We start from the raw sequence: 8,270 nt of genomic DNA, 5'->3' as shown, positions 1-8,270 counted from the left end.
AATGTATAAATGCTACATGAGTTGGTCATTTCTTTGGGTCTCAAGTTTATTGTTTGGTTTCCATATGCATGTAATTACACTTTGTGTGTGTTTTTTCTCTTGCTAGTTATTAAGGTAACTAATTTAATTCTTGGACTAGCTGGAAGAATCTTTAAGTATAAAGAAACAATTTTCCTTCCCAAGAAGGCTTACCCACATTATGGAGGGTTATCTCTTGTTTTTAAAGTCAATTGATTATAGATAATGGCTATATCTACAAAATACCTTTCCAGCAACACATAGATGAGTGCTTTATGAAATGAGTATTATAGCATGGCCAAGTAAATACTTCAAACTAACCATCATAGATCCCAAAGGACTACTCCTTCAGTATAAAGGTGAATGAGAAATAAACCGATCCTGAAGAAGAGAACAAAATATTTTATTGAAAATTGGTAGTATCAAGAAAAAAATCCTTTCAGAACTTGTAAGTACCAGCTAGAATTCACGTGAGTTTGTGATATGAATGCATGCTATAAATGTGATTGAAAAATTGAAAGCGATTACATGTTAGGAGTCCCCCCAGGGGATTGGAAGAACTGGTATACATTCTTTCAGGGGGAGCTGTGTCGCAGACTATGAGTCTAGAGTTCTCTCTTGTCCACCAAGAGAGTAGACACAGAATTGAATACGAGACAGGCTAATGTCTATTGGGGAGACAAGAGCCCTGAGTAAGGGTCTGTTCTCCAAACTTATTAGGATCTTGAAAGTTTACATACATGATAGACGTGCAGAAAGAAACAATAAAAGAGTAATCATTAACTCTTATGTGAGAGATAGAGTCTGGAAGGCGAAGGCATGTGGTGTTAGAGGTTAGGGTCAAGAAAAAACATCTCAGGACCAAGCAGAAGGCCATTGCCTGCAGGTACTTCATCTGGTTGTCTGACTTTTCTAAGGACTAAGATAAATGAAGCATGCTACCCTGAAAACAATAAGTTACCCAAGATTCCATTACTACGTGTATATCAGCTGTTCTCTGAAGCTATCATCCTGTTAAGACAGCTTTCTGCTTCTAGCTGTTCTGGGATGCTTTAGTCATGTGGAAGCAGCTTTTCATTCTATGCTTTGTTCTACTTAGTGACTAGCCTTGGGCACTTTCTCCCTGAGGTGGCTTTCCACCCTAAGCCTTGTTAACCCATTGGTGTAAGGGTAAAGAATTCTTTTTGTTTTATTTAAAAAAATGTTTTAACGTTTATTTTTGACAGAGAGAGAGAGACAGAGCATGAGCTGGGGAGGGGCGGAGAGAGAGAGAGGGAGACACAGAATCTGAAGCAGGTTCCAGGCTCCAGGTTCTGAGCTGTCAGTACAGAGCTTCATGCAGGGTTCGAACTCACAGACCGTGAGATCGTGAACTTAGCCGAAGTTGGACGCTCAACCGACTGAACCACGCAGGCACCCCTAAGGATAGAGAATTCTTAAACCTATTTCCCATAGAGCTGAGCTTCAGCCTCAGTCTCAAAATATTCCTACATATTAAAGCTCCTACTAAATTGAGCATGACACAGTAAAAAAAATCACAAGACGTAGAAAGAGACAAGATACAATGAGTAAGAATTCTTACAAAAAGTAAGAATCAGCAGAAACTAGAGACAGAAGAATTAGCTCCATAAATGGATCATATATTAAAATTGTCAGACATGGAATAAGAAATGACAATGGTTATTTATATTAAAAATAGGTTTAAAAACTCTGAAAAATCAATAGGAAAAACTCTACAATTCAATAATAGAATGAGCAAAAGATAAGAATAGACAAATCACAAAAGAGGATACCTACATATCTAATAAATATATGAAAATACCCTTAACTTTATTTTTCATCAGAAAAATGTAAATTAAAACTATAGTGAAATATTGTACACAAGTTGCATTTACTGCTTTGAATTGTAGAGAACATACACTTTTATAGTAATAGAGGGTTGCCATAAAAACTTATGTCAAATGAAATAAGCCAAATATTTAGCAAGATGCAGAATATTACTTGCCCTTCTCTAGAGTTATGGAATGCATTTGTCCTTTACATTTGGGAAAAATGGTTCAGATGCTACAAGAATTGCCAAGTGTTCTGCTCTTTTACAAGGTGAATAATAAGCAGAATATTAATGCCCTTTGTTTCCAAAAACATGGTTTAAAAACAAAACAAAACAAAACATCGTTTCCATGGAAAATGTTCTAAGAAAACTACAATATAATATTCAAAATAGAATTAAGAAGAATAGAACATATTCTCTTCAGCTGAAGAATCAGGGAACTTGAAGAAAAAGAAATAGAAATTAGTCAAACTGAAATAGAAGAGGAAAATAGAATAAACAAAACAGAATAGTTTTAAGACATGTGGGGCAAGGGCGCCTGGGTGGCGCAGTCGGTTGGGCGTCCAACTTCAGCCAGGTCACGATCTCGCGGTCCGTGAGTTCGAGCCCCACGTCGGGCTCTGGGCTGATGGCTCAGAGCCTGGAGCCTGTTTCCGATTCTGTGTCTCCCTCTCTCTCTGCCCCTCCCCCGTTCATGCTCTGTCTCTCTCTGTCCCAAAAATAAATAAACGTTGAAAAAAAAAATTAAAAAAAAAAAAAAAGACATGTGGGGCAATATCAAATTAGCTAACAAGTGTGTAGAATGCCAGAAAAAAAAAAAAAAAGAACAGAAGCAGGGAAAATGGGGAAGAATAAATCTTTGAGGAGATAATATTTTTATTCATTAAAATAATGAATCACATCAAACCACAGATAAAAGAAATTCAGAGAATGCCAATCAGGGCAAATAAAGAGGAGACCATACCTCAGTCTATTTTAGTCAAACTACTGAAAACCAAAGATGAAGAGAAAAAAAAATTAAGAAGTCTGCAATGAAAAGGAACACATTACCATCAGGGGAACAATCATAGACAAAGAATCTCAGACTGGATTAAAAAGATGGCCTCCTATATGTTATTTATAAGAGAAACATTTTAAATATAAAGATACAGAGAGGTTGAAAGTAATATGAGAAAAGAGATTCCATGTGAAGAGTAAGTATAATGAAAATGGAGTGACTATATTGCTATCACATAAAGCTGGATTCAAAACAAGAGATAATGATAGGTAAGGGGAAACATTTCATAATGTTTCACCTGGAAGATGTAACAATTCTAAATGCATTTGTACCTAATAACAATCACAGTTGGTGACTTTAACACCCTCTCTCTCAGGAATTGATAGAACTAGTAGACAAAAATCAGCCAAGATTTAGGAACACTGAACAATGTTATTAACCAATAACCAATTTGACTTAAACATCCAAGAGTTAAAATTCTTTAAAAAGTTTTTTTAAATGCACATGAAACATTCTTCAAGATTGATCATGTGTTGGGCCATAAGACATCTCTATATATTTTAAAGAACTGAAATCACACAGAATATATTTTCTTACCACAATGAAATTAAATTAGAAATGAGTAACATTAAGATATCTAGAGAGGAGTTAAGATGGTGGAGCAGTATGGGGACCCAAATAAATACAATCAAGAAAGAAAGAGGAGAGATCAAAACCAACACCCCAAAAATACAAATAATAATAACAAATTATTATGAGCAATTATATGCCAACAAATAGGGCAATCTGGAAGAAATGGACAAATTCCTAGAAACATATAAACTACCAAAATGGAAACAGGAAGAAATAGAAAATTTGAACAGACCAATTACCAGTAAAGAAATTGAATCAGTAATCAAAAATCTCCCAATAGAGTCCAGGGCTGGATGGCTTTCCAAGGGAATTCTATCAAACATTTAATGGAGAGTTAACAGGTATTCTTCTGAAGTTGTTCTAAAAACAGAAATGGAAGGGAAACTTCCAAACTCATTTTATGAGGCCAACATTACCTTGATTCCAAAACCAAAGACCCCAGTAAAAAGGAGACCAATTTCCCTGATGAACACAGACGCAAAAATTCTCAACAAGATACTAACCAACCGGATTCAAAAATACATTCAAAGAATTATTCACCATGATCCAGTGGTATTTATTCCAGAGATGCAGGGCTGGTTCAACTAATGAATTGGAAATCAATTAACGTGATACATCACATTAATAAAAGAAAGGATAAGAACCACATGATCCTTTCAATTGATGCAGAGGAAGCATTTGACAAAATACAGCATCTTTTCTTGATAAAAACCCTCATGAAAGTAGGGATAGAAGAAACATACCTCAAGATCATAAATGTCATAATATGAAAAGACTGACATCATTCTTAATGGGGAAAAACTAGAACTTTCTCCCTAAGGTCAGGAACATGACAGAGATGCCCACTCTTATCACTGTTATTCAACATAGTGTTGGAAGTCCTAGCTTCAGCAATCAGGCAACACAAAGAAATAAAAAGCATCCAATTGGCAAGGAGGAAGTCAAACTTTTTCACTCTTCACAGACGACATGATACTTTATGTGGAAAACCCAAAAGACTCCACTAAAAAATAAAACTGCTAGCACTGATACATGAATTCAGCAAAGTCATAGGATATAAAATCAATGTACAGAAATCAGTTGCATTTCTGCACACCAATAATGAAGCAGCAGAAAGAAAAATCAAGGAATCAATCCCATTTGCACCAAAAACCATAAAATACCTAGAAATAAACCTAACCAAAGAAGTGAAAAATCCATACACTAAAAACTGGAGAAAGCTTATGAAATAAATTGAAGAAGACACAAAGAAATGGGAAAATATTCCATGCTCATGGATTGGAAGAACAAATATTGTTAAAATTTTCATACTACCCAAAGCAATCACATATTCAATGCAATCTCTATCAAAGTAACACCAGAATTCTTCACAGAGCTACAACAAACAATTCTAAAATTTGTATGGAACTAGAAAAGACCCTGAATAGCCAAAGTAATATTGAAAAAGAAAACCAAACCTGGAGGCATCACAATTCCAGACTTCAAGCTGTATTACAAATCTCTAATCATCATGACTGTATGGTACTGGCATAAAAACAGACACACAGATCAATGGAACAGAACAGAGAACCGAGAAATGGACCCACAAACATACGGCCAGCTAATCTTTGACAAAGCAGGAAAGAATATCCAATGGAAAAAGACAATCTATTTAGCAAATAGTGTTGGGAAAGCTGGACAGTGACATGCACTTACACCATACACAAAAATAAACTGAAAATGGATAAAAGACCTAAATTTAAGACAGGAAGCCATCAAAATCCTAGAAAACAGGTGGCAACTTCTTTGACCTTGGCCGCATCAACTTCTCATTTGACATGTCTCCAGAGGCAAGGGAAACAAAAGCAAAAATGAACTACTGGGACCTAATCAAGATAAAAAACTTCTGCACAGCAAAGGAAACAATCAGCAAAACTAAAAGGCAACCGACAGAATGGAAGAAGATATTTGCAAATGACATTTCAGATAAAGGGTTAGTATCCAAAATCATAAAGAACTTATCAAACTTAACACCTAAAAAACAAATAATCCAGTGAAGAAATGGGCAGAAGAGATGAATAGACACTTTTACAAAGAAGACATCCAGATGGCTAAGAGACACATGAAAAGATGCTCAGAATCACTCATCATCATGGAAATACAAATCAAAACCACAATGAGATACCACCTCACACTAGTCAGAGTGGCTAACATTAACAACTCAGGCAACAATGGATGTTGGTGAGGATGTGGAGAAAGGGGAACCTTTTTGCAGTGTTAGCGGGAATGCAAACTGGTGCAGCCACTCTGAAAACAGCATGGAGGTTCCTCAAAACATTAAAAATAGAACTACCCAGGGGTGCCTGGGTCGCTCAGTTGGTTGAGCATCCGACTCTTGATTTCAGCTCAGTTCATGATCTCATGGATTGTGGGTTCAAGTCCCACATCAGGCTCTGCACTAACAGTGCAGGGCCTACTTGGTATTCTCTGTCTCTCTCTCTCCACCCCCACCCCCACTTGCAGTCTCTCTCTCTCAAAATAAATGAATAAACTTTTATTTTTTTTTTCAACGTTTATTTATTTTTGGGACAGAGACAGACAGAGCATGAACGGGGGAGGGGCAGAGAGAGAGGGAGACATAGAATCGGAAACAGGCTCCAGGCTCTGAGCCATCAGCCCAGAGCCTGATGCGGGGCTCGAACTCCCGGACCGCGAGATCGTGACCTGGCTGAGGTCGGACGCTTAACCGACTGCACCACCCAGGCACCCCATGAATAAACTTTTAAAAAAAGATTGTTATTAAAAAAAAATAGAACTACCCTACTACGCAGCAATTGCACTACTAGGTATTTATCCAAAGGGTAGAGTGGTGATTCTAAGGGACACATGCATCCCAATGTTTATAGCAGCACTATGGACAATAGCCAAAGTATGAAAGGAGCCCAAATGTCCATTGACTGATAAATGGATAAAGAAGATGTGGTGTATACATACAATGGAATATTACTTGACAACCAAAAAGAATGAAATCTTGCTATTTACAACAATGTGCACTGCAATGCTATTTACAAACTAGAGTGTATTCTGCTAAGCAAAATAAGTCAGTCAGGGAAATAATATATGATTTCACTCATATGTGGAATTTAAGAAACAAAACAGGTGGACATAGGGGAAGGGAAGCAAAAATAAGATAAAAACAGAGAGCGAGGGGGTGCCTGGGTGGCTCAATCGGTTGAGCTTCTGACTTGGGCTCAGCATGATCTCACGGTTTGTGGGTTCAAGTCCTGCATCACACTCTGTGCTGACAGCTAAGAGCCTGGAGCCTGCTTCAGATTCTGTGTCTCCCTCTCTCTCTCCCCCTCCCCTGCTCACACTCTGTCTCTCTCTCTCTCTCAAAAATAATAAACATTAAAAATAAAACAGAGAGGGAGGTAAACCATAAGAGATTCTTAAATGCAGAGAACAAACTGAAGCTTGCTGGCGGGATGTCAGGTGGGGGGGATGGGCTAAATGGGCGAAGGGCATTAAGAAGGACACTTGTGGGAATGAGCACTGGGTGTTATATGTAAATAATGAATCACTACATTCTATTCTTGAAATCATTATTACAATGTATGTTAACTAACTTGGATTTAAATTTTTAAAAAAAATATCTAGAAAATCCCTTGAGATTTAGAAATTAGGTAAAGCACTCCTAATAACTCATGGGCTAAGGAAAAAAACATCACAGAAGATATAAAATATTTTGAAATAAGTGGTAATGAAAACACAGAATATTAAGATTTGATTTGTAAAAATATAATAAAAAAAGATTTGATTTGTGGAAAACTAATCACTGACTTGAGTGTCTCAAAGCTATAACAAAAAGAAACAAAACAATTTCTAATGACAATAGAAAATACAAACTATGATATATTTACACACTGGTAAACCAAATGGTAATGAAAAATAAGAAGCTACTGCTCAAAGCAAGCACATTTCCCAGAGATAATATTAAGCAAAAAAAGCCAGACACAAAAAATGCATACCACAGGACTATATTTAATATAACCTGCAAGAATAAGCAAAATTAACCTAAAATATTAGAAGTCAGAATAATGATACATCTGACATATTTAATGACTAAGACAGGGATAAGGTTTAGTTATTGGGGTGCGTTCACTTGGTAAAAATTAATCTGTCATTTCTATTTTGTGCATTTGTACACAGATGTTCTCAACTTATAGCAGGGTTGAAACAGTCAGGAACCTTGGGAGCAAGGCCCTGTGCACCTGGAAAGCCTCCTGCTGCCTGGTGGCCCTTAGCACTTTTCTTACAGAGCAAACTATCAGCTAAGGAGCAAGCCAAGACCAGTCCAAACCAGTCTGCACCAAGATGGACCCCAGTGCTGAACTTTCACCAACTTTCTCCTCATTATAATACTGAAAGTCACTCTCAGGTGTGGAGATTTAACATGTTAATTTGACATGCAACTCATGAAGAAGCATGGTGTTTAAGTGCACAGGTGCTAATAAATCCCCACTTCTACATGCTTAGATGGCACACTTTTCCCACCTAAGTTTCTTTAAAAAATCCTCCCTGACCTCTCCTCAGTGAGTCAGCCTAAAGACTCTTTCCTTTGTGCTCCAGCATAAGCCCCAATAAAGTTTTGCCTGTGCTTTTAAATTTTGGGTCCAGCCTCATTTCTACCTTTGCTAGGACCAGGGACCCAAGTCTGTTAACAGAGTTATATCCCAGTAAACACATTGTGAATTGAAAATATCTTAAGTTGAAATGCATTTACTACATCTTGACCTACCAAACAACATGGCT

Source organism: Leopardus geoffroyi, chromosome C1 (genome assembly GCF_018350155.1).
Source record: "Leopardus geoffroyi isolate Oge1 chromosome C1, O.geoffroyi_Oge1_pat1.0, whole genome shotgun sequence".
Taxonomy (NCBI): domain Eukaryota; kingdom Metazoa; phylum Chordata; class Mammalia; order Carnivora; family Felidae; genus Leopardus; species Leopardus geoffroyi.
The sequence above is the reverse complement of the archived record's forward strand: the minus strand, read 5'-3'. Positions refer to the sequence as shown.